The following is a 24,134-nucleotide window of genomic DNA, read 5'->3' as shown; positions in this document are numbered from 1 at the left end:
CTAGTCTAATCTGATGGGAGATCATGCGCCTCTACCTTCAATATACACCCAGAATCTAATCACATCTACCACATCCACTCCAACATACCTGCTCCAAACCATCTTTACCTCACACCTGGATTACTCAGCCTACTAAATTTGGCCCTCTTCACTCTTAATCCTGAACATCTATTCTTCACACAGCAGCCACAGTAACCCTGTTGAAATCAAAGTTGGCTCAAATCCCTGAAATGGATCTCCATTTTGCTCAGAGTGAAAACACAGACTCCCCACCCCCACCCCTACCCCAAAGACCTATAAGGCCTAGATGGCCTGGCCTCTGGTGACATCTCTCATCTCCTGTCCTAATGCTAAGTCCCCCTTATTCACTCTCCTATAGCCACACTCTTGCTGTTTTTCACATGTCAGCCATGATTTCAACCTCGGGCCTCTGCTCTAGCTCTCCTCTATACAGTCCCTTATACAGAGCTAACTCCTTCGCCTCATTCAAGTCCCCATTCACAGGTAACTGGCTCAGTGACGCCTACCCCAACCACCTGAATTAAACTTACATCCTGTTCCCATGTTACCTGTTTTCCCTACACTGTTCTATACCTTTTGTTTTTGTAGAATACTCACCACCTTCTAACATACCATACAATGTACTGATTTATAATATTTATTGTTTATTGTGTGTCTCCCTCCTACCCAGGGTAGAATAGAATATAAGAATAAAAGATCTTTGCCTGTTTTCCAATATAAACCAAGTACCTAAACCTGTGTGGCATATAGTGGCACCCAATAAATATTTGCTGATTTTAGATGTACTAATTGATTTTTATGTGGATGACTTTAGGTCTCATCTTAAACACCATTTCCTCTGAGAAGCCATTTCTGAACAACCAAGTTAGAGTCACTATTCCAGTCATATCACACAGGTGATTTTTGTCATGGCGTTATCTCTATCTCACATGTTCCCATAGATTTATTTCTCTTGTCTCTCCTACCCCTGCTCCCCATCTTCACAAAGCTACAAAACTTTATCTGCCTTCATTACCAAAGTATCTCTGGTACCTAAGACAATGCTTAGCATGCAGTAGATACTCAATAAATGCCTCAGATCATAAAGTTACATCTAGCAGCCTGAACGAGTGTACGGGGCTGAGGTCATGAGTAATCTAGCTTGCTACTTTGGGAGAAGCTCCTCCACCTCTTCTGTCACCTTTTGTTGGAGGTAACTGCCTATACCCAGAATGAGCTTAGCACACCCTCAAATGGACCTGACCCACAGCATTAAAACGGATCTAAATGGGGTGCCTGGGGGGCTCAGTTGGTTAATCAACTGCCTTCGACTCAGGTCATGATCCTGGAGCCTTGGGATCGAGTCCTGCATCGGGCTCCCTGCTCAGCAGGAAGTCTGCTTCTCCCTCTGACCCTCCCCCTTCTCATGCTCTCTCTCTCATCCTCTCCCTCAAATAAATAAATAAAATCTTAAAAAAAAAAAAACGGATCTAAATGGAGCATCCCTATTTTTTCCCACAGTCTGCCTTATCTGCCCCTTCTATATTCCTCTTACTACACATAGACTACATCAGGTCCATGACAAATCCCAGCAGCCTCTATTCCAGCATTCTTCAAATGGACTTTCCAAAGGGATAGTTTTATGGAAATGAGTTCCTGTATCTTCAGCTTCCATATGTACTCTCTTCTAAAACTGCCTGCCAGCTTTTCAGCAGTGACAACATTTTTTCTTCCACTCTACAAAAGAAAGTCATACTATTCATATATCTCAAATCTCACTATGGTGAGCTGCCCTAGATGATTCCAAATATTGGTATGGGGAAACTTCAGGCTTTTCTGTTTCTCTCTGTTCTCTAAACAGGTCTGTAGAGGTCAGCTTGGCCAGTGTTGGGAAGTTCTGAATAAACAATAAAGTAAAACAGCGGTGATGTGGATTATTTTAAAGTAACTGCAATGTTAAAAAAAAAAAATCTGGACCCACCAGATGTGTTGGGTACAATCTACAAATATTTTTTTATTGATTCATTTAAGTTTTAATATGTTACTCAGTGAGGCCATTAAAGCCTATTTTATCAAATCATGTCATGAAATAATTTATTCCATGCATGATCAATCTTCACCTTCTTTCAACTTATGAAATGTGTAATGTTTTCTACTTTCTATTCTAAAAAATGATGAAAACATTTAGATGTCAAGTTAAAAACTCAAGAAAGTACACTGTTTAAAAAAAAAAAAATCCTTGTAGGGGTTATCCAGCAAAGAAGTTAGAAGACCACTGACTTCTCTCAAGGCAATACTTCCATTTTGTTAAGTTGAGTTGGAAATGAATTCTCTGGAAGCAGCTGTACTACATCTATTAGAAACTCCTTCATGTTTCTGACACATAGACAGTATCCTTCTCTGACTTCCAGCACTCAGCTAAATATTTCTTATTATACATATCATTTATGACAGGAGAGAGTGTCAGATGACTATCTTCAGGCAGTAACCACTATTTAAAAAATGACCTGGCCTGCATGGTGAAACTGTCAGCAATCCAAAAGTCTGACCTTGATCTTTTATAAACATTACATGTCATACCCTGGGATAAAGCAACTACTCTGCTTTGCATTCACAGCATTTCTCAGCAAGAATGGGCAAGGGGTGGAGTGGGGGAGCAGAAGAGAAGCAGAAGTGGCTCATCCAGTGGGTAGAAGGCACTTTATTAGTGTTCAAACCACCAGAAGACAAAGAATGACAGTGTGTCAGTCCACCTCTTTTGTTTTTTAAAAAGGCCAGCTACACCTGTCTGATGGTAACTGACATTTTTGGCAGCTGAAAGAAAACAGAGGTGTACCTGGAAAATTTCCCAAGGCAAGAAAATATGTTGAAATACCTAATCAGCTCACTACCAAGCATGCTGCCATTGCCAATGTCTAAGAAGACAGTAACTCATGCACACAGTGTTCTTTCCTTTATCAGGCCAAAGAAACCACAGCATCCTTCAGGGGCTTACTGTACTTTGTCCAACCAAGCATTTCTGGGTAATTTCTGAAGGAACTGAGTATTTTGCAGCGTTAATATTACCCATGTTCTCTTTCCCTCTGGCAGTCATATCATCATAAAGGCACTTGCTACACACTGTTCTGTGGCCAAGAAGCAGCGAGCAGGTGGATATGGTTTCAATGTCCTAATTTCACGTAACAAATTAATGTGGATTTCTAGCAGTCTTGCTAATATATTTCTTCAGGGAATTTGTGGGGGGTTTTCCTACATTAGTTAGCTGTTAGTTTTGTTTTATTTACACACACACACACACACACACACACACACACACAATACTGTGTTGTTCCTTTCCGCTGATTGACTCAATGTATTGGGGAGGAGAATATTGTGTTCCGCAAACAGGCTCTGAGAACTAGCTCAAAAAAAAAGGGGGGGGGATTGACTATAAAGTCATGTAAAATCTTTTTAATAAATAGAAATTTATTAAAATAATTTATTAAAAATTTTAATAAAAATAAAATGATTTAAACTATATATACCCCTTCAAAATAATTTCCCATTTCTTGTTACTTCAGTTACATCACATATTTGTTAAGAAAAAAAAATTACTTAGAAAGATCTTTTGGGCCCCAATCGACTTCAGTATAAAGCTGATACCTGTATCACAGGATTCCATGTATGGTAAGAGAGACAAACCTCAAATTCCTATGCACCAAGAAGACATGATTTGATCTTCAGAATTGCTTTACAGCTCTGGCAAGGAAATTCCTGCATTTTTAAGAATCTTTAGCACAGGGCGCCTGGGTGGCTCAGTTGGTTAAGCGACTGCCTTCGGCTCAGGTCATGATCCTGGAGTCCCAGGATTGAGTCCCGCATCGGGCTCCCTGCTCAGCAAGGAGTCTGCTTCTCCCTCTAACCCTCCCCCCCTCATGTGCTCTCTCTCTCTCATTCTCTCTCTCAAATAAATAAATAAAATCTTTAAAAAAAAAAAAAAGAATCTTTAGCACAAAAAGATAACTGGTACCCAACTCAGAGATGACTTCTTGAACTCATCACAATCCTTAAAACAAAAGCAAATATTCTGAGAAATCTTAAAAGCAGTAGCTGTTATATTTGACTTACTCATCATCCTTAGCTACCATTTATTAGTTCTCCCCACCTCTGTGTGGCTGCTATTATTAATCACCTTTCAGAGTTCTGGGAAGTTAAGGATCAAGGAGGTTAAAGCAGGGCGCCTAGATGGCTCAGTTGGTTAAGCGTCTGCCTTCAGCCCAGGTCATGATCCCAGGGTCCTGGGATCGAGCCCCACATCGGGCTCCCTGCTCAGTGCAGAGCCTGCTTCTCCCTCTCCCTCTGCCCCTCTCCCCCGCTCATGCTATCTCAAAAATAAATAAAATCTTAAAAAAAAAAAGAGGTTAAAGCAAGGTCAAAACTGAATCTATGGCCGAAAGAAGACAAGATCCAAACCTATGATTCTTTCATTCAGCTTTTGGTTCCTAGTTGTGTGTTTCCTCCCTCTCCTCCCATTCCCCCCTCCCCTCAGCCCAGCCATGAGGTTTTATTTTCCTACTGTTTTGCTTGGTGTGACTTAGAAGGGTGACACCCTAATTGAGAGATGAAGCAGCTAGCCACATTTCAACAGTAGAGGAGGGGTGGTGATTTAGAAGGAAAGAAAATCTCAATGGTGTTGTCGCTTGCCCAAGGGCCTGACCACAACATTCAGTGGCTTGTCCTGATGAAAGTACCACAAGTCTAGCAGACCTCCAGGGCCACATTTCATTGTTCTCCTGCCACACGGGAACTACATCAGTTCCAGCCAGATCTCATAGTCTGGATGTGTCAGTGCTTGCCAGATATCCAGATGAAAACTAAAAAGTTCCCCTCAGCTGTAGCTGGTCTACACCTGGCTATACAATTCCAACATCCAGATATTTGGAGTCACACATAGGACTGACTAAATGTTTGCATTTTCCCTTGAATGTCTGGCATTATTTCACCAGCCTGAATATATTTCAGCTACTGAGGAATATCCTCATTGACGTCACTCTTGTCCAAATGCATTCACTAAGCACCCAAGTTTCTAGAGATAAATACTAGGCATTAAGGACCTTTAAGTGTATCTATTGTACAGAGATAGATAGATAGATGGAAGGATGGGTGGATGGATGGATGGATAGATAGATAGATAGATAGATAGATAGATAGATAGATAGATATAAAAACTTAAGTGTTTTTTGGTATGGGTATTCTATTGTTGCCATAGCAAATGGCCACAAACTTCATGATTTAGAACAACATTTATTTATCTTATGGTTTATTATCTTACAATTATGTAGGTCAGAAGACCAACATAAGTCTCACTGAGCTAAAAACCAAGGCATCAGCTAGGCTGTGTTCTTTGGAATCTCTGGGAGAAATTCCATTCCCTTGCCTCTTCCAGCTTCTAGAGACTGCCCACATTCCTGGACTCATGGCCCCTTCCTCCACCTTCAAAGACTGCAACAGCAGATCAAATCCTCCCAGTCACATCTTTCCAACCCACTCTTCTGCCTCCCTTTGCCATCTTTTTCATGTGATTAGACTGGGTCCATCTAGATAATCCAGGATAATTCCTTCATCTCAAAATCAGTACCCTTAATCGAAGTCCCTTTTGCCATATAAAGTACATAACCCCAGGTTCCGCAGTTAAGATGTGTACACTGGGGGCGGGGGGGGGGGCATTATTATGCCAACCACAGATGAGCTTTTGTTTTGTTTATTTTCCATTTCAGCTGGAAGTAATTTGAGAATTCTGTTTCTCAGAATGCCAGGGGAGACAGATCTCCTCAGTTAAGACTTGTTAACAGCTTATTGGCGAGGCAAGGTACTTACAGCTCTTTGGATGGTTTTAGATGCTTAGTGCCAAAAGGTGGGTGTGGAATGGCTTTAAGAGAGAAACTGTATTTATTAAGTTGATTCAAATACAGTAGATATTTCTTTTCTTGCTCACAAACAGTACCGGGCGGGCAAACAGGATGGACAGGTAGCTTCCACACATTACAAATGGGACTGCCAAGCTTTCTGCACCTCTTGCTGTGCTACACTTGAGAGCATACAGTATCACCTATGAAGGTACTGAAATATTTGCCTGAAATATTTGCCCTAAATCTAATCAAGTCTCTCAATCCAGCTACTCAGCTTACAGGAAATACAGGGGAAGGAAAAACATACTAACCACCACCCCCAGAATAAAATCACCCAAAACTAGAATGTGTGAAATTGTACAAGTTAAATGATATATGGATTTTAATAGTGTGTCCCCAAATAAATGAAACAAAGATTGTAAGTTTCATGACAAAAGAACCATCTCCTGGTTACCGCATTTTCTGCTGATGAATTGTGGTAAGCTGGTATATGCAAGGACGGTAAGCTGGTATATGCAAGGACGGGATCATAAACACGGCCCGGAATGCTGTGGCACGGGCTGTTTTGATGCAGCTGCTTATGGGCCCGCTGCACAGAGACTCTGCTTTGGCCTTTTCTTGGTGTGTAATTCTGACCCACGGATTAAACCACCTGAGTATTTTTCTCAGTAATCCAGAACAAAACAGTCATTATTTCATACCTTTATTTTGTTCGCACGATCTCAAGTGAAAGACTCAATTGATTAAGTAACTGAAGAAACTGAAGATTTATCCTGTAAAATGTCTTTCAGTCAAAAATTTCCACTGCAAAAGAACATAGCAGCCTTGACCTGCTCATCACTGTTCAATGCTGTGACCCCTCTCACTGAAGTGGTCATGACTAGCTGGGGAGGTGGAGGAACAGCAGGGGATTTCCTGGGTAGAAAGGGTAAATGACATTTCAGGAAGCGTTTGGCTGCATATATATTCACATGGCTGTGTGTGCTGGGCTATAACATGTATTTCAAGAAGGCTGATGCTATATAGCTGACTGATACTTGCTCCCATCAAAGTCACGGTGACCAACACAACTTGAGAAACTGAAATCAAGAGGCAGGGGGTCCATTAGAAATGATCCCAAGCAAGGCAATATTAATTTTTTGGTTAATGTTTAAATAAAAATACCTAGTTATCATAGGACTTTTAGATCCCCTGGGTCCTTAGACCCCAATTTGACGAAGAATAATGTAGTTCAAGTCCCTCATACTAAGATAAGGATACCGAACACAGGTAGAAATACATGCCCCCCTCCCTGTCCCTCACCCTATTTGCTCAGAACGCTGTGTCTGGAATCCCTTTCTCTTCTACAGGCTATAGGAGGGATGGGCCCATGCCTAGAGGGCCAGGTTACCAGACTTGGAGGGAGCTGGTGGCTGACGTGGACAGGTTTGCCCAGGACCGCAGAGAGAAATTCTGCAGCATTCCTTGCCCTGCCTTCCTGGGACTCGCCTGTCCCAGCTATCTGAGAGTTCAGCAGGGTTGCATCTGGAGGGGATGGGCTTGCGAAAGGAATCGGTTACATGTTCAGTGTAACTCTTTAGCAATATTACAGTAATAGTAAATTACTATTACAGTAATAGTCATTACAATAATACAGCAATAGTACAGTAAATCTGTGACCTGGCAGATTTCACATGTCTGGGATCTGAACTCTCTCACTGTCTTCCAACCTTAGAGAAAAAGAATAACTGTTAAAAGCCCAGACTGCGGAGTTTGGATCCCAACTGCCACCTACTAGCTGTGTGACTTTGAGCAAGTCACTTGACTTCTCTGTGTCTCAGTTTCTTTATTAGCACCACTGATCTTATTTCTCATTCTGCCTCTTCACTTACCCTCCATACCTGGGAAAACACAAAAAAATAAAAACACTTCAGGGGCAGCTGGGTGGCTCAGTCAGTTAAGCGTCTGACTCTCAATTTTGGCTCAGGTCACAATCTCAGGGTGGTGGGATCCAGCCCTGTATTGGGCTCCCTCTGCCCCTTCCCCATCCCATTCGTGTGTGTGCGTGTGCACTCTCTCTCAATAAATAAATAAATAAATAAATAAATAAATAAATAAATAAATAAAAACACTTCTGCTTCTAGTATACCTTTACTCATGTCCCCAACATTCATTCAGCAAATATTGGTGGGGAGCCACCAAACACAGACAAGACACAGTTTCCTGCCTTCAAGAAAGGTATCATCTCCTGGGAAACAAAGAAAAATACATATGACCAGTTACAAATAATGTGCCAAGCGTAGAAACCGAGGCGTGTACAAAGTGGAGAGGAGAGAGCAAGAGAGTGTAGCAGGGGGAGCCTCGGGGAAGCTTGGAGAGGGAGGTGAGGGGGCGATGCTCCAACTGAGGCCTCAGCGATGTGGAAAGAGACTGTTTCTGGCCTTGAGCAAAACTTTACTGGTTCCCCTTAATCAATTAGCCAACGCCTGGAAGATGCAACTGGACTGGAAAAACAAAAACAGCCGATTCCCAAGGTGCGGAAACTGTGCGCTCCACTGTGAAGCTGCTTGGACACAGCAGCCGCCTCCTGCTGGACGTTTCCTCACACAGCTCCACCCTGGCCGCCTGTCTACACGTTCTACACATTCTACACGTTCCACACGCGTTTGGCTGCGTGTGTACCTTTGTCTTGGTTTTTAATGTCGTTTAATGTCTACACAGTCATACGTTATAGTATCCTTTGTGCAATGAAAACATGTTTAATAGAATTCCAGATATGTAGATGAGCGCTGAGGGGCGAGCGGCCCAGACGCCGGGCTGCAGGGGACCAAGAGCACGATGTCTTTCCATGACCTCTGCAATTTTACAGAGATGATGAGAGCCTTGGGATACCCTCGCCATATCTCTATGGAAAACTTCTGCACACCAAATTTTGGACTTGTGTCTGAAGTGCTGCTTTGGCTTGTGAAACGCTATGAACCTCAGACCAACATCCCTTCCGATGTTGAGACTGAACAAGACGGAGTTTTCTTCATTAAGGCAATTGCCCAGTTCCTGGCCATCAAGGCACATATAAAACTCAATACTAAGAAGCTTTATCAGGCAGATGGGTATGCAGTGAAAGAGCTTTTGAAGATCACCTCTGTCCTTTATAACACCATGAAGACCAAAGGGATGGAGGGCTCTAAGATAGGAGAGGAGGACATCAGCAAATTCAAGTTTGATCTTGGCTCAAAGATTGCAGATTTGAAAGCAGCCGGGCAGCTTGCTTCTGAAATCACCTCCAAAGGAGCATCTCTATATGACCTGCTGGGCAAGGAGGTAGAGTTGATGGAACTGAGATCAGAAGCAATTGCCAGACCTCTGGAAATAAATGAGACTGCAAAAGTGATGAGAATTGCAATTAAAGATATTTTGGTGCAGGTGCAGGAAGACTAAAGATCTGCTCAATAACATGGCCTCTGATGAAGCTAATTTAGAAGCCAAAATCGAGAAGAGGAAATTAGAACTGGAACGAAATCAGAAGCAGCTCCAGACTCTGCAGAGTGTCAGGCCAGCCTTTATGGATGAATATGAGAAGATCGAGGAGGAGTTGCAAAAGCAGTATGACGACGAGGACTCCGAGGACAGTGAGATTGACATGGAGGGTGATGAAGAAGACGATGATTTGGAAGATGAGAGCATTGTTCTCTCACCAGCTAAGCCCAGTCGAAGGGTCTGGAAGCCTGAGTCCCTGGATGAGAGCAACAATGACTTCTGACCCTCTTGCCCAAGGGACCAGTCTGATTAAATCCCTCAGATCTATATAGGTAAACAGGAAGTTGGAAGGTTAGGAAGGAAACCTATTTTGTTCACTAAACTAGTTGGACTTGTTAATGAAGCAACACCTAGTTATTCTTTAGCCTCCTCTGTGTTATTCCACAGAGCTTCAATAAGAACTGAAGCAAGCCCCCCCCAAAAAAAGAATTCCAGATATGTAAACACACCAAGCACACATAAAATACAATTTTAGCAGCTGAGCGACCGTGGCAGTGGTATGAAAATTCTTCTGACAGAATTATTCCAGGTACCCTCCAGATGGAACTCATGTGTTAGCTGGGGCTCTCACTGTCCTTCAAGTTGTACGGAAAATCGGCTCAACCCTCCACCAACTCTATCGCCTCTGGAAACCAAAAGCCCTTCTCCACATTTTGGTGAGATTATGTTCTCAGGGCCTCCCTTCCTTCCTGGGCTCCCGATTGCAGGAGTGTGGTGTCCACGCTGCCCTACACTGACTGAGATGTGAACGGCTGCATCTCCAGGTTCACCTACTGAAATCCACTCCGTGCTGCACATGTACCAGCAGAGCTGACTGCACACAGAAGTCGGAGGACCACAGGGAACAGTGCCACCAGGCTCCTCCCCACAATCTTGTGCACCTAGCTGGTACCCTGTCCCTCCTCCACCCTCCCCTCTCTTTTGTTCTGGCACATAGACCTCTTACTCTCTGAACAATCAATAAATGACTTGACTTCATGCAGAGTAGTTCTGCCACCATCCAGGCCTTTGGGGCCTCACAGTCTTCCTCAAGCATTCGTCAAGGTGTTTTCCCCAAGATTATTACCTTCATAAAGCAAATTCTGATGCCAGCTATTCAGATAATAGCATTTCCATTTTTCCCAGCGCCTACTAACATTTATATGTATGAAGAGGGCTGATCCCAGCGGAAGCAGCAAGAGTGCCAAACAGATCCAGCAGTGGCCAGTGCAAATGGCAGAGGTGGTACCAGAGTATGTCACGTGACCTCGGGCCGAAGCTGCTCGTAAGCATGTGAGACATGCCAAAGGGGAAAGAGATTTGCAAAGGACCAGAGCTCTATTAGGGCAGAAGGGGTAAGAACCAGCAAAATGAAAATTATTAACGTCAAAGAGACCCATTAACCCTAAGACCTTGGGAAGCAGGGGCTGCAAGTAAAAAAACGCCTTAGAAAAAGTATACCCTTGACAAGAAAAGGTCAAGCCCCAGAAATCTTTTCACTGATCTACAAGTAAATACTTAATACTTAGAAAGTATAATAAGTATTATTCAGATGACTTATATGGTAGTTCATAAAGAATGATCTTGGCAAAAAGAACAGACTTCTATCTACATGCGAAAGAATATGAGTAACAAAACTATTAGCTATGGCAGACAAGAAAATCCCAATAGCCTAGTTTTCTCTCAACTTTTCCTTAAGATATAATTCTCCAAGAAAGAACCCAAAAGTCCTTGAAAACAAGCTTACCCAAGCTTTTTATCAGGTAGAGACACACATAGCTATTATTACACCCATTAGATAAATAGATAAAATTTGGTGATTCCAACTTACCCCCTTCTAGAAGATTCTCAAAGTACTAACCTACTCCGAGACACGACAAAGGATTTCACTTTTGAGCCCTGGCCTATCCCAGCCTAAGAGTCAAATTGATAACAACGCATTTGCCCTAGCTATTTTCTGGAAGGCTATTCAATTATCACATTAAAATTAAGATTTAAGCATAGTTTTTAGTTACATAAATAAAACTGGGAAAGGGCCTTTCTAGCAGTTGATTTACTAAACTAGAAATTTATGAGTTGTTTGCTACATGAAAAGAAAACTAGAGGGAAAGGAAAGGAAGGAGAAAATTGACAAGTAAAGACAAGCAAAGAAAGATAAGAAGAAACAAGAGTGTCTTAGATCAAAGAGTGAATGGAGCTGGTGGATCTCAGTTGCTCTTTGCTCAGACCAGAAAGGGTTCCAGCTCTGCAGATGAAGGGTGTGAAGTTCAAATACTACTGGAAAAGAGGACATGCAAGCAACTATGAAATATTACTGTCTTTCTGAGAAATTGGGAAATTGGACAAGACCCCTGTGGATGGGGCCCCTGACAGAATCTGACTACTGGAAATGACAAAGAACCCGAAGTACAATATGTCTTTAACCTGTTTAAAAATGTTGAACAAGCTTTTACATAGTACACAGGCACAGAGTCCAAATGAGCAGGGGACAGAGGATGGGTGAAGAAGTATGGGGGTAGACTGCACAGATTAGTCCTTGGGAGCAAAGTTCTTCGATCCTGCATCAGAAACAAAAGTCATTCGTGTGTTCCTTCACTCAGTAAGTATTAGCCTCCTCTATGTTCCAGGTACTGTTCTAGCTACTGGGGAGACAGCACAACAAAACAGACAAGGAATCTGCTCTTCTGGAGTTTACAGACTACGGGCAAAAAAAAATAAATAAACAAACACACAAGCACATGCATGCTTTTCTATAAATTCAAAGAAAACAGGCTGTGGGCAGGAGTATAACCCCAGATTATGTGGGCACTTTGGCTAGGGGAGTTAGGGAAAAGCTCTCTCAGCTCTTACTGAGCTGACCCGAAGTAATGAGAGGACACCAGCCTTATAAAGTGATTTGTGTACCAACAAGAGAGAAGAGAACTACAAAGACCTTGAGGTTCGACACCCACTTGGTATATCTGAAGAACAAAATGGGGACCAGTGTGACTGCGTTAGTGAGCCATGGGAAAGGGGTAGGAGATAAGGGACAGATCTAGGCAGGAGCTACATCATGAAGGACTTTGTATTTTCTTCTAAGTGCAATGGGAAGCCAATGGAGGATTTTAAGTAGGGGAGTGACATTTATGTTTTAAAAGACTGCTCTGGCTGCTACCTTTGGCAGACTGTGGGGGTGAGTACAGAAGCAGAAAGACAGGTCAGTCAGGGGGCAATATGGGAGTCCAGTGGGAGATGTCAGAGCTTTGGACTAGAGCGGTGTCAGAAAAGATGAGAGAAATAGATGGATGTGGGTAACTGTGGAGGTCTTTCAGTAGAGGATACGATAGATTGGCTGTGGGAGATGAGGGGAAAAGAGCAACTGAGTCTGATGCTTAGGTTTGGGGCTCAAGCAGTGGGGTGTATATAATGGGGTTACTTACTGAGAGGGGGATAACGAGGAGGGGCTGGCCTGATGGAGAAAGCAGGAGTGAGATGAAGAATTCTAATTTGGGTGCATTAACTTTGAGCTGCCTCTCAGACATTCAAGTCTGGAAGTCAGGGTGAAAAATGTCAGTTAGCAAACAGAAGATATATAAAGCAATAGGACCCACGGAGATTACCCAGAAAAAGAGTATAGAGAAGTCCAAAGATCAGGTGTTAGAGGCTTTCTAATAGCCAGAGGTCAGGAGGAGAAGGAACATCAGTGAGGTGTGGAAAAAAACAAGAAAATACGGCTTGACATCAGCCAAGAAAAGAAAATATTCCATAAAAAAAAAAGTAACCGATTATATCAAATGTTGTTAAAAGTAACATGAGAAAAAAGAATTGACTGTCATAAACCATCACATATGGCAAGACGGGGGTGAGTGGTGCCCTTGACAGAGGCACTATCAGTGGACTGGTGGGGATGAAAGCCTAATGAAGTGGGCTGAACAGGGTGGAGGATGAAGAATAGAAATGGGGACACAAAGAGTTCTTTCTAGAAGTTCTGTAATGAAGGAGAGCAGAAAAATGAAGTAGGGAGCCTAGGGGTCAAGGAAGGATTTTTGTTGTTGCTGTTGTTGTTAACTTCATTTTCAAAGATACAGAAAGAAGAGGAAATAGTATAATGAATCCCTGGTGTCAAACAATTCTCACCTCCTCACCCCGCATCTTTCACCCATTCCCCCACTCATTCCCAACTCCCCACCCACAGGGTTATTTTGAAGCAAATCCCAGACATTATTTCAAGGAAAGGTTGCTTTTGTTTTAATGAGAAATAACTGTTTGTTATAAAAAAGAAAAACAGAAAACCCCATTAAACAATGCTTTCATGGAGAAAATTCCAGCTCACCCGCTTTAACAGACTGACTTCAATAAAAGGAATGAACTTTATTTTTCTTTAAAGCAGGAATTCTCAAAGTGTGACCCAACTGGGGGGCCATGAGGGGCTTACCGGTGAGCAGCAAACTGATGACAAAATCTAAACTCTCCCATCCATTCTAATGGCGGAAAAGGAAGTCTAAGATCTTTTGTTTGCTTTTTCTGTTTTTGGTTTTGGTTTTGTGCATGAATAAGTAGTATAACATATTAAGTATTTAGGATTACCAAAATTAGTACATTCCTAGAGTTTGCAGATGACTCTCATTCAAAATTATGCTAAGAAGTCTGACTGCCACACAATGCCCAGGACTGTTGCAGAACATATACGTATGATTGGAACATCTATAAATTGAAGGAATTTCACCCTAATCACCCATGCATGTCTTAAGTTGCTTATGGGTTGCGATTCTTCCGTTCTTGTTTTTTTTTACTGTAAATTACTTAGCTTCATCAGCAACAATTTAGTGTATTGCGGGTTGTTTGGGTAAACCCTCAGGATACAGTGATGCATATTTGTATCATTGATATTAACTTGCCACTTGCTCTTTCATTGGTTATCTGTGGTACTGGGTGCAAAGATTTGAAACACAAAACCTAAAACCTAGAAAATTCTATATACTGTTAACTTCTGTGGATTGAGGGGGACTTTATAATTTTATTTCAGTTGTAGAAAACCTCAATCCTGTCAGACAGTATAGCAGTTCAGATCACAAACTGGATCTCCAGACTCTAGGCTCAAATCAAGGCTTTGCTACTAAGTAGCTGTGTGACCTGGAAGTTCAGTCAGGTAACTTTTCTGTTCCTTAATTTCATCATCTGTAAAATGGGGATAATAGTAGTACAGCACGTATAGTACTCAAACTGTGCAACTCGTAAGAACAGTGACAACCTGTATCTTTAAATGAGTGAACATCCATAACTGGAACTGTACCTGGCACAAACCAAGTTCTGTATTTTAACACAGAAAATATTACTACTATACCTGCTACAATAATTGCTACCAGTATTACAGTTTAGGACAACAGGGTTCTATGAGAGGACACTGAAAATCAGTAAAACATAACTCGCAATCTATACAAGTGATAAATATAATAGCATAAATGGTGGCAAGCTTTATTACCAAACCCACTGTACCCACAATATAACCAAACTATTCACTAAGAGTCCTCGTCTGAATTCCAGATCTTGGAACTCTTTGGTGCAGAACACAGAGAAAAGATATGGGTCCTTTCATGAAATCTGGGCCAGCCTTAGAGCACATTATAGAACAGGTAGAGAAGGCCTTGGGGATCCTCTCACACCTTTCCGCAAGCCTCCCCTACTTCCTAACTACATGCTCTCCAAGCCCCCAAGTACCCTTATTTTGTCCTAAGTCCTTTACTATAATACTCACCAGGCCAATTCTTCAAAACTGAGTTCTTTCTTTAGGACCTTCTAACCTCAGCTATGTGTAAGTAGGGACAAAAAAATGCTTTTAAAACATTTGCAATTACTTGTATATAGCTATTAACTTTTTAAAAAAGATTTTATTTATTTATTTGACAGAGAGAGACGTGAGAGAGGGAACACAAGCAGGAGGAGTGGGAGAGGGAGAAGCAGGCTTCCCACTGAGCAGGGAGCCTGATGCGGGGCTTGATCCCATGACCCTGGGACCATGACCCGAGCCGAAGGCAGACGCTTAATGACTGAGCCACCCAGGCGCCCCTATAGCTATTAACTTCTTAAGAGTATCAGAAGTATTTCTATTCTTAAAAGAAAGCTCTTATCAAAAGTTCTAATTACTGGAAATTTAGGCAGAGTAAGAAAGCTAAGAAAAAAAATTCAACCAGTCTAGAACACCACAGAGCTTATTTTGGAAGCTGACCCTGAGATTTAAAAAAAAAAAAATTCATCAGCACTATTTTCACAGTTTGTTCTATTTTGAAACAATGTTGTTTCATTTAGGCGCACCTGGGTGGCTCAGTCGGTTAAGCGTTTGCCCTTGGCTCCGAGTCCACGGCTCCCTGCTCAGCAGGGAGTCTGCTTCTCCCTCTGCCCCTCACCCCACTCATGCTCTCTTCTCTCTCTCACTCTCTCTCTCTGTGTCTCTCTCAAATAAATAAATCATAAAATCTTAAAAAAAAAAAATGTAGTTTAGCCTAACTTTTTTCTACAACAGCTCCTGTGGGTAGCAGAGACCCCAAGGTTTGAGTGAAAGGAGGGAAGAAAAGGGGAGAGGGAGGGATTAACTTTGTACAACCAGGAAGAGAGAGACCGTGTGTATAACATTTTACTTCTTGGTAATCACTGTTAATTAATCACAATAATCATTGTTAATTGGTTTCTTTTTCTTGGTGAGGAGGTATAAAATATGATTATTATTCATAATGAATTCATACCTAGTCAAATTGAGACCTAGAGAGACCATTCCTACCGAGCATGCTTAAACCTGAAGAACCATGTTGGTTTTTCAAATTTACCATAATCTTTGATTTTTCTAGCACAAATGTCCCCTGCGGAAGGAAAAGTTAGTAGATTAAGCCACAGATTTCATTCCCTGATTCATCACAGAAAGGATTTTAGGGGACTTTCATCAAGAACACAAAATGATCAATATTCAAAAACTATAGAGTCTAAGCCAGGAAAATATAAATAAAATAGAAATTCAAGACCAATGAAAATATAAACACACTTATGCAGACCACGGTTGTAACAGCTAAGCTTCAGGTTTACCTCTGAGTTTCTTGGGGGCCAAAGAGAAGAAAGAGACTGCATCCATTACGTTATCAGAAAGGATAATACATACTATTTCTACCCAGAGAAGCAAAGTTCTTCCTACAGCTGGGCTCCACAAGAAATTTTTCAAGTGGACTTTGTGGCCTTGAGTAACAGAGCGGACAACATCCTTAACTCCAGGACGTCAGGCCAGGGCCCACATTGTTTAGGAGTCCCTGCAAAATTCCATTAGGTGACAAGGTCCCTGGGGGGAGGGGCGGGGGCTGGTATTCAATTTACAAAAGCAACATGCACAGGATTTTCTAAAACCACGTCTGCTACCAAGATCATGAATTCAAATGAACTTCAAAGAGTTCAGACTACTTTCACACGTTGTGAGATATCCAATTAAAGGCCCCCAAACAGAGAATTAATGAAAGAAGAAAAAAAAAACCACAAAGAATTTGAACTGTTTGGTTTTTCTTTCTAAAATGCTATTCTCTACAACAAATATCTCTTCCACAATTGCCCTCCTTCCAGATGATGAAGCTATACAATTTTTAACAACTTTATTAATGTATACTTGACCTAAGATAAGCTACACATATTTTAAGTATGGAATTTGATACAATTTGATATATGTATACATCCGTGAAACAATCACCACAACCCAGATAATACATATATTCATCATTGTCTTTGTCTGCCCTTTTGTCATTGCTTCCTCCCACCATGCCCAAACCCCTCATCCCAAGTAACCACTCATCTCCTTTCAATTTTTAAACCTATACGATTTTAAAAGGACTTTTTTTAACCAAAAACTAAAAAATTTGGATTTAACACTATTGTTTTGCATGTGTTCCTTAGTCATTCCCTGGATCTTTTAAACCAACCTATCACCTTATGTCCTATCTCTAAAATTATAAACTACTAGAAGCCAAATACCATGACTTCTGGTTCATTCATGTTCTCGTAAAGGTGGCTGTATCAAGGTGACGTGCACAGCTCCCTCAAGAAAGATGGAGTGACCACCCTGGAGGCTTCAGCTTCCCAGGTAATTTTCTAGAGATGAAGTAATCACACTCTGAAAAAAAATTACTGCACTAGACACTTCTTAGCCTCTGCTTGGGGAAAAACATGAACTCAGACTCTCAGACAAAAAGTTTGGCCACTATGAGAAATAAGGAGATTCCGTCAGTCAACAGGGAAAGTGGGAAAATAGAAAGACTGGGGGTGAAGCGTTGTGGGGGGAGGTACCCACCACCACAGTCTCCGACCTTGAAAAACTTGGCTACTGAAGACAAGATATACAAATAACCCACAGGACGAAGAAGAAATAAGAGCTAAGAGCTGTGAAACAAAGCCCCAGGGACTCCAAGGGACAGAGCTGCTTCTCAGTACTGCAAGGCTTCATTATCAGAAGGACAATGACAACAACAAGGACTAACATCCCTACAGTGCTGTCACATGCCCAGTCCCCTGCAATGCCCCACAACAACGCTGGGAATAAACAGGGTTACTGACCTCCTCCGGAAGGTTAGAAAATTGAGGTTTAGGTAGGTCAAATGACCGCTGAGGAGACCAGAGCTGAGACTGGAAAGTGCTGTCTTCTAATTCCAGCACCACTGCTATTTCTCCTTCCCCAGACAGCATCCTCAAGAGGTGATGGAACATGACAACAACCTCAGAGCCTCAGAGCCTCCCTCTACAACCAAGAACATCATTCTCTTTTTGTTTTTTTTTTAAAGATTTTACTTATTCACTCGACAGAGAGAGACACAGCGAGAGAGGGAACACAAGCAGGGGGAGTGGGAGAGGGAGAAGCAGACTCCCTGCTGGGCGGGGAACCTGATGTGGGGCTCGATCCCAGGACCCTGGGATCATGACCTGAGCCGAAGGCAGACGCTTAACCAACTGAGCCACCCAGGCACCCCCCAAGAACATCATTCTAACAAGGGCTCAGTGACACATTTGGTTAAGAGGTGTTCTGAGATCGATCCTCAGACCTGGGAGACCACACACATGGTGACCAGGTGCCATGGCAGAGACATATTGCCCCAAGAGTATATACATATTCCAATGGTCCTAAGATGAACAACATTTCAAATGTACCAGAGAGGCTCAACACTTCATGAAACTCCAAATTATCCTTTAAGGAAAAAGGAGGATAATTGATAATACTACTATTAATTATACTCAAATCAGTTATTGAATAAGTTTGTATTTTTGCATATCAAGCTTCCGTGAGGTGAAACGAATCTATCATCACCATCATCATTGTAAGTGTCTGATAATGCCTGGCATACATTCAGCCTCAAAAGATACCTGTGGAATGAAAGAATGAGCCTCAACAGGCCACAACACAGAATTCTTTAATTCCTCTGTTAAACACTTTGACAGGAAACTTATTTGTCTCTAAATCATGGTAGAATAACCATGGTCAACAATGAGGCAATCCTTCCCAGTTCAGATAGTTTTAAAGAACTTGGTATAAACATGTATTTCTTTCCATTAATGTCTTCTGAGAATGGATCTAATTTGTTTCATTTTCTTGGAGGAAATCTATCCCGGAGCTTCACAGAATGCTGTAATATTTTAAAGGGAAAAACAAAACAAAATTCAGTATGCTAAGAGGTAAGTACAAGGCTCTCTACGCAGACATACTGTAACACATGGACAGATGAGCACCACTCCTTTCAAAGCAACCCTGTTGCGAAGCTAGAAATATATTCCAGTGATACTGGTTTTGAGGAAAAAACTTGCAGAATGCCTCTTTTGGAACTGCCTTTATCTCTATGATCAGTTTATGTGACATACAAGAACACCTGTCATATTACTTTATGGTCCTGACCCATTTTTTTTTTTTTTTTTAAGATTTTATTTATTTATTTGATAGAGAGAGAGAGTACAAGCAGGGGGAGCAGGAGAGGGAGAAGCAGGGTCCCCACGGAGCAGGGAGTCTGATGCGGGGCTCGGTCCTGGGACTCCAGGATCATGACCTGAGCCAAAGACAGACGCTTAACAACTGAGCCACCCAGGTGCCCCGTCCTTGACTCATTTCTAACCAAAAATTACTCTAGCCAGTTTGATTATCACCCATGTGGCAGACTTCATCATGAAGAGTTCCTGGCAACTCTCCCAAATCAAAATCACCTTCTGAGAATGGATACCATCAGTATAAAAGTCTTCAGCAAAACGTGCCAAGGGCCCTAAAGGCAAATCCCAAAGGGAGACTTCAAAGATACCTTGCACAACAGCACATCACTGGAAGGTCTGTGCAGCCTCTCAAGGTGAACTCATACACAGTTCTGTACACCGTAATCTAAAGAGCCAAGACAGTCTTGTACATGACAATTTCATTAGGTCTTAGTCATCTTTATATTATTCCCTTGGAAGAGCACCCTGCACATAGTAGGGCATGTAGCAAATTCTTTTCAAAATAGATTTCCCCTGGAAATAATCAAACTATGAAATTACCATCAGTCACAGCAGGTCCAGCCACTAGACTTTTCCTAAGGAGGAAATGCAGTGTTGTGTTTCCTCACTGTCGAAAGTGGTTTTTGAGTGTAACCGACCATCTATTTGATTTTACTGCCTCCTATATCCCCAGAAAATGTATCCTTTCAAATGGGGTCTTTTAAAGATGAAATCTGTATTTTTAAACAACTGAAATGTAAGTTGAAGAGATTTCAATTTCAGAATTTATGAAAAAGCACTGGCATCTATCATTCTTTTCTAAATGTTGAGCAACTGGCCATCAAGGTAAACATGAAAAAATTATAGAAGATCTACCACCATGACAATGGTAATGGAATTAACATTTAGAATGTGCCTACTATGTGTTAAGTACCGTGCTACATGTAATCTTTAGGAAATCCAACAAGAAAGATACTGCCATTCTCATTTCTACAGATAAAGAAACTTAAAACTTTAAAAAGTTAAATACAGATGTGCAAGTGAACATATTTATTAGAGGGCAGAGCCAAGGTTCAAATTCAGGTTTGTCAGAGTCCAAAACCTTGCCCTTTACCTCTTAAGTATGGAGTCTATCCCAGAAGTCTAAAGCAGAAGGCCCATTGGCCAGCCATGTGTCACCAACAACAGTGATTTGATAAAAATGGAAAGACCTGTCAATGTTTGTGTGTGGGGATGGGTGAAATAGGTAATGGGGATTAAGGATGACACTTGTTGTGATGAGCACCAGGTGCTGAATGTTAGTGTTGAATCACTAAATTGTACACCTGAAACTAATATTACACCGTATGTTAACTAGCTGGAATTTAAATAAAAACTAAAAAACTTACTAAATACATACATACATACACAAAATAGAACCACATGATCCAGCAATTCAACTTCTGGGTATTGGGGAAAAAAAAAAAGACTTGTCTGGGCGCCTGGGTGGCTCAGTCGTTAAGCGTCTGCCTTCGGCTCAGGTCGTAATCACAGGGTCCTGGGATTGAGCCCCTCATCAGGCTCCCTGCTCAGCAGGAAGCCTGCTTCTCCCTCTCCCACTCCCCCTGCTTGTGTTCCTTCTCTTGCTTTGTCTCTCTCTGTCAAATAAATAAAATCTTAAAAAAAAAAAAAGACTTGTCAATGTTTAAAAAATGGGGTTTTACCTAAAGATATGGATATGTACTTCCCCTATATCAAATTCACTTCACTCATTTGCCTACACAGGCATTTGAGTCTGTGACCCCTGCTATTCCCTGTTGTCTCCCCAACACTTCCTTTTAAGGCAAAACCCAAAACTAATGTTCCACCTCTCCCATCTTATCTGGATATCCCATAAGAACTTAGAATCATGTTATTTTGATGAAGTAGGACATAATCATTGAGATCAAGTACAAGACTTTAATACAGAATCTAAGGCCAAAGAGTTAAGTGACTGGTTCATGGTCACAAGCTACAGGACTAGATCTTGAACGTTCTCTCTTTTTTTTTTTAAGATTTAATTTATTTATTTGACAGAGAGAGACAGTGAGAGAGCGAACACAAGCAGGAGGAGTGGGAGAGGGAGAAGCAGGGTTCCGCTGAGCAGGGAGCTTGATGCTGGGCTCGATCCCACGACTCTGGGATCATGACCTGAGCCGAAGGCAGATGCCTAACGACTGAGCCACCCAGGCACCCCAAAGATCTTGAATGTTCTTAATCTTGTCTGCTCTGCTACCCAGCTTCTCTTTGGCAGCCAAACATATGTCTGAGTTAATGACCTGTGAAGTGGGGTATCATTATTCCTCCATAATTCTATTTGATATTATTATCATGAGCTTGCATTTTTAATAAATACTGCTGGTACTGCCAAGACTTCAAATCTATTTTCTTTCATTCACCAAAGGGCTCCTATGAACAAATCACTCTCCTTTTATAGATCCACTCCTTGGCCTCCTTTCCTGTTCTGCCAGGAGCTGCCAAAAGCATTTGTGGTTGAATATTGAAGGGTAAAAGAAGGTATGAAGGAAGCTCCAAAGAAGCATCCTTGCCTTCTAACTCACAGGTCAAGGACTGGGAATATGAGGAAGATGATACACCAGTGGGTGACTCAAGCCTACTACCCTCTGGAGGAGACACAATTTTAACTTTTTAATTTTTACTTCTGATGAGCCAGAGAGAATCAGTTTGGGTCATTCTCAATTATTACATAAATACTAAAGCATATTCCAATCACATAAGCTGGCAAAGTTTCTTGTCCTTACTCTCAAAGGTACTAAGTTGATCAAATTTCAATTTTAAAGCTTCCTCTCCTGGGCCAGGAAAAAATACTAAAGAAATAGCTTGCCAACTGCAAATTATTTTTAGAGGTGTTTGTAGCATATGCATTATCAAATACAGTTCCTTTTTTTTTTTTTTTAAAGCAAAACACCATGTTGGACTCATTCCAGTGTTTCTATACGTGACTGGAGCCAGAAACAGCATTTGTGAAAATATCACTCTTTTGAGGAAAGTACACTACATTAATAATGAGTTGGGCCTAAAGAGATATTAGGATTTCAAAGTAAGCAGGTTCCATGCTTCTCCAACAAATCAGGAAAGAAAAGGCACTCCGTTTACTAAGCAACAGAAATTTTTTTATTTATACCAAAATGATATTTCCTTGCCATTTGTTTTCATTTCATTTCGGACCTAATTTCTTCCTGATAATCTTGAATGAATATCTATTCTTATGTCCTTTAACTGTCTTGCAAGGTCAGCAGGCCAACTGGCTTTCCCACCGGACAATAAGTCACTCTGGAACCGTGTGTTCTAATATCAACTCTGTGTATCAAATATCAAATACCAAAGATTTGCCACAGGTGCTTGATCAAGCTCTTCATCTCTTTCCGCTTAGCTTCAGGTGTCTGTCAAACTGAAAGCCGGAGCTCTGGCACACAGCCCAGGTTTTCACTGTGCCCGGCCGTACGGGTTACGGCGCGGGATTACTTTCTGCTGGCGCTCTGGGACTGCACGGTGGTGAGGCAGCGAAGGCTGAAGACTCTAATGCCTGAGTTCAGAGCCCAGCTCCGCCACCTACTAAGTGTGCCACCTTGGGCAAGTCACTTAACCCCTCTGTGCTTCAGCCACCTGAGCTTATCGATAAGACAGGATCACTGAGAGAGTTAAACATTAGTTGGTATTTAAAGGGCTTGCTACAGCTTCCAGCACACAGCAAGACTCAATATTTATTATGTATTATTTATCCATTTTTGATGCCTTCACCAGCATGCCCTGGCTATGAGTAAAATTTTGTCATTCAGCTTGACTATATTTAGTGCTTTGATTCTTGAAGGAAACAAGAATGTCAAACCCCTTAGTAGAATTTCCTAAGATTCCAGTCAGACATCTCGAGGGCATAAGTCATGTGGGATCAGCCATGAAGTGCCACACTGCAGGTATTTTGTAAAGTCACTGCTTTGTAAAGCAGAGGGTATGAGTCACGCATGCCCTGCAGCAGGAATTCAGTGATGTGGCTTGCGAGCATTCCCTGACTGGTGACTGCTATCTCATACATCTAGAGCATCGCACATGACAGATGACAAGGACATGGCTGCACATGCCCATGGGCACACCTGGGTTTTACAAATGCCAAAATAATTTTGCAAGAAAGTAAAACAAATCATGGCTCAGGGGAAGTTCAGGATTTTATTTGTTTGTTTTAGAGCTTTTCTTTATTGTGATAGTCCTAAAAGCATTTTACGAACACAACAGAAATGAAATCAGCCAATTTTCTCTGGCCTCCACTTCTAGTAAAAGGCTGATCAAATACTGTTGTTGAAGAACAAGCATTAGTAAACCTTATTTTGTGGCTTTAAGTTACAATTTACGGAGTTTTACTTTTTTATGAGTATGAAAAAAGTTGCTACATACTCCAGTCCCATCATCACTTTGCCTTTGATTAGGCCTTTGTAATTATTACAGTAAGAAAGATACCTTGCATTTTTCTCACACACAAAGAATACAGAGAGGCTACTCCATTTGATCTATCCTTATTTACTCAGTGTTTAAAATTTTTTTTTTTTTTTTTTTAAAGATTTTATTTATTTATTTGACAGAGAGAGACACAGTGAGAGAGGGGAACACAAGCAGGGGGAGTGGGAGAGGGAGAAGCAGGCTTCCCGCCGAGCAGGGAGCCCGATGCGGGGCTCGATCCCAGGACCCTGGGATCACGGCCTGAGCCGAAGGCAGACGCTTAACGACTGAGCCACCCAGGCGCCCCACAGTGTTTAAAATTTATCCATA

At 41.7% G+C, this 24,134-nt stretch overlaps 1 protein-coding gene and 1 pseudogene across 2 annotated transcripts in view; one reads left to right on the top strand and one right to left on the bottom strand.

Annotated features, from left to right (window-relative positions):
* CRADD (CARD and death domain containing adaptor protein) overlaps window positions 1–24,134 on the bottom strand; it is a 184,398-nt gene that overhangs the window by 48,711 nt on the left and 111,553 nt on the right. The window lies entirely within an intron of this gene.
* Window positions 8,566–9,627, top strand: LOC118524307 (clusterin-associated protein 1 pseudogene; annotated as a pseudogene).

The sequence above is a fragment of the Halichoerus grypus genome, chromosome 6, assembly GCF_964656455.1.
Source record: "Halichoerus grypus chromosome 6, mHalGry1.hap1.1, whole genome shotgun sequence".
NCBI classification, from domain to species: Eukaryota; Metazoa; Chordata; class Mammalia; order Carnivora; family Phocidae; genus Halichoerus; species Halichoerus grypus.
The sequence above is the reverse complement of the archived record's forward strand: the minus strand, read 5'-3'. Positions and strand labels throughout refer to the sequence as shown.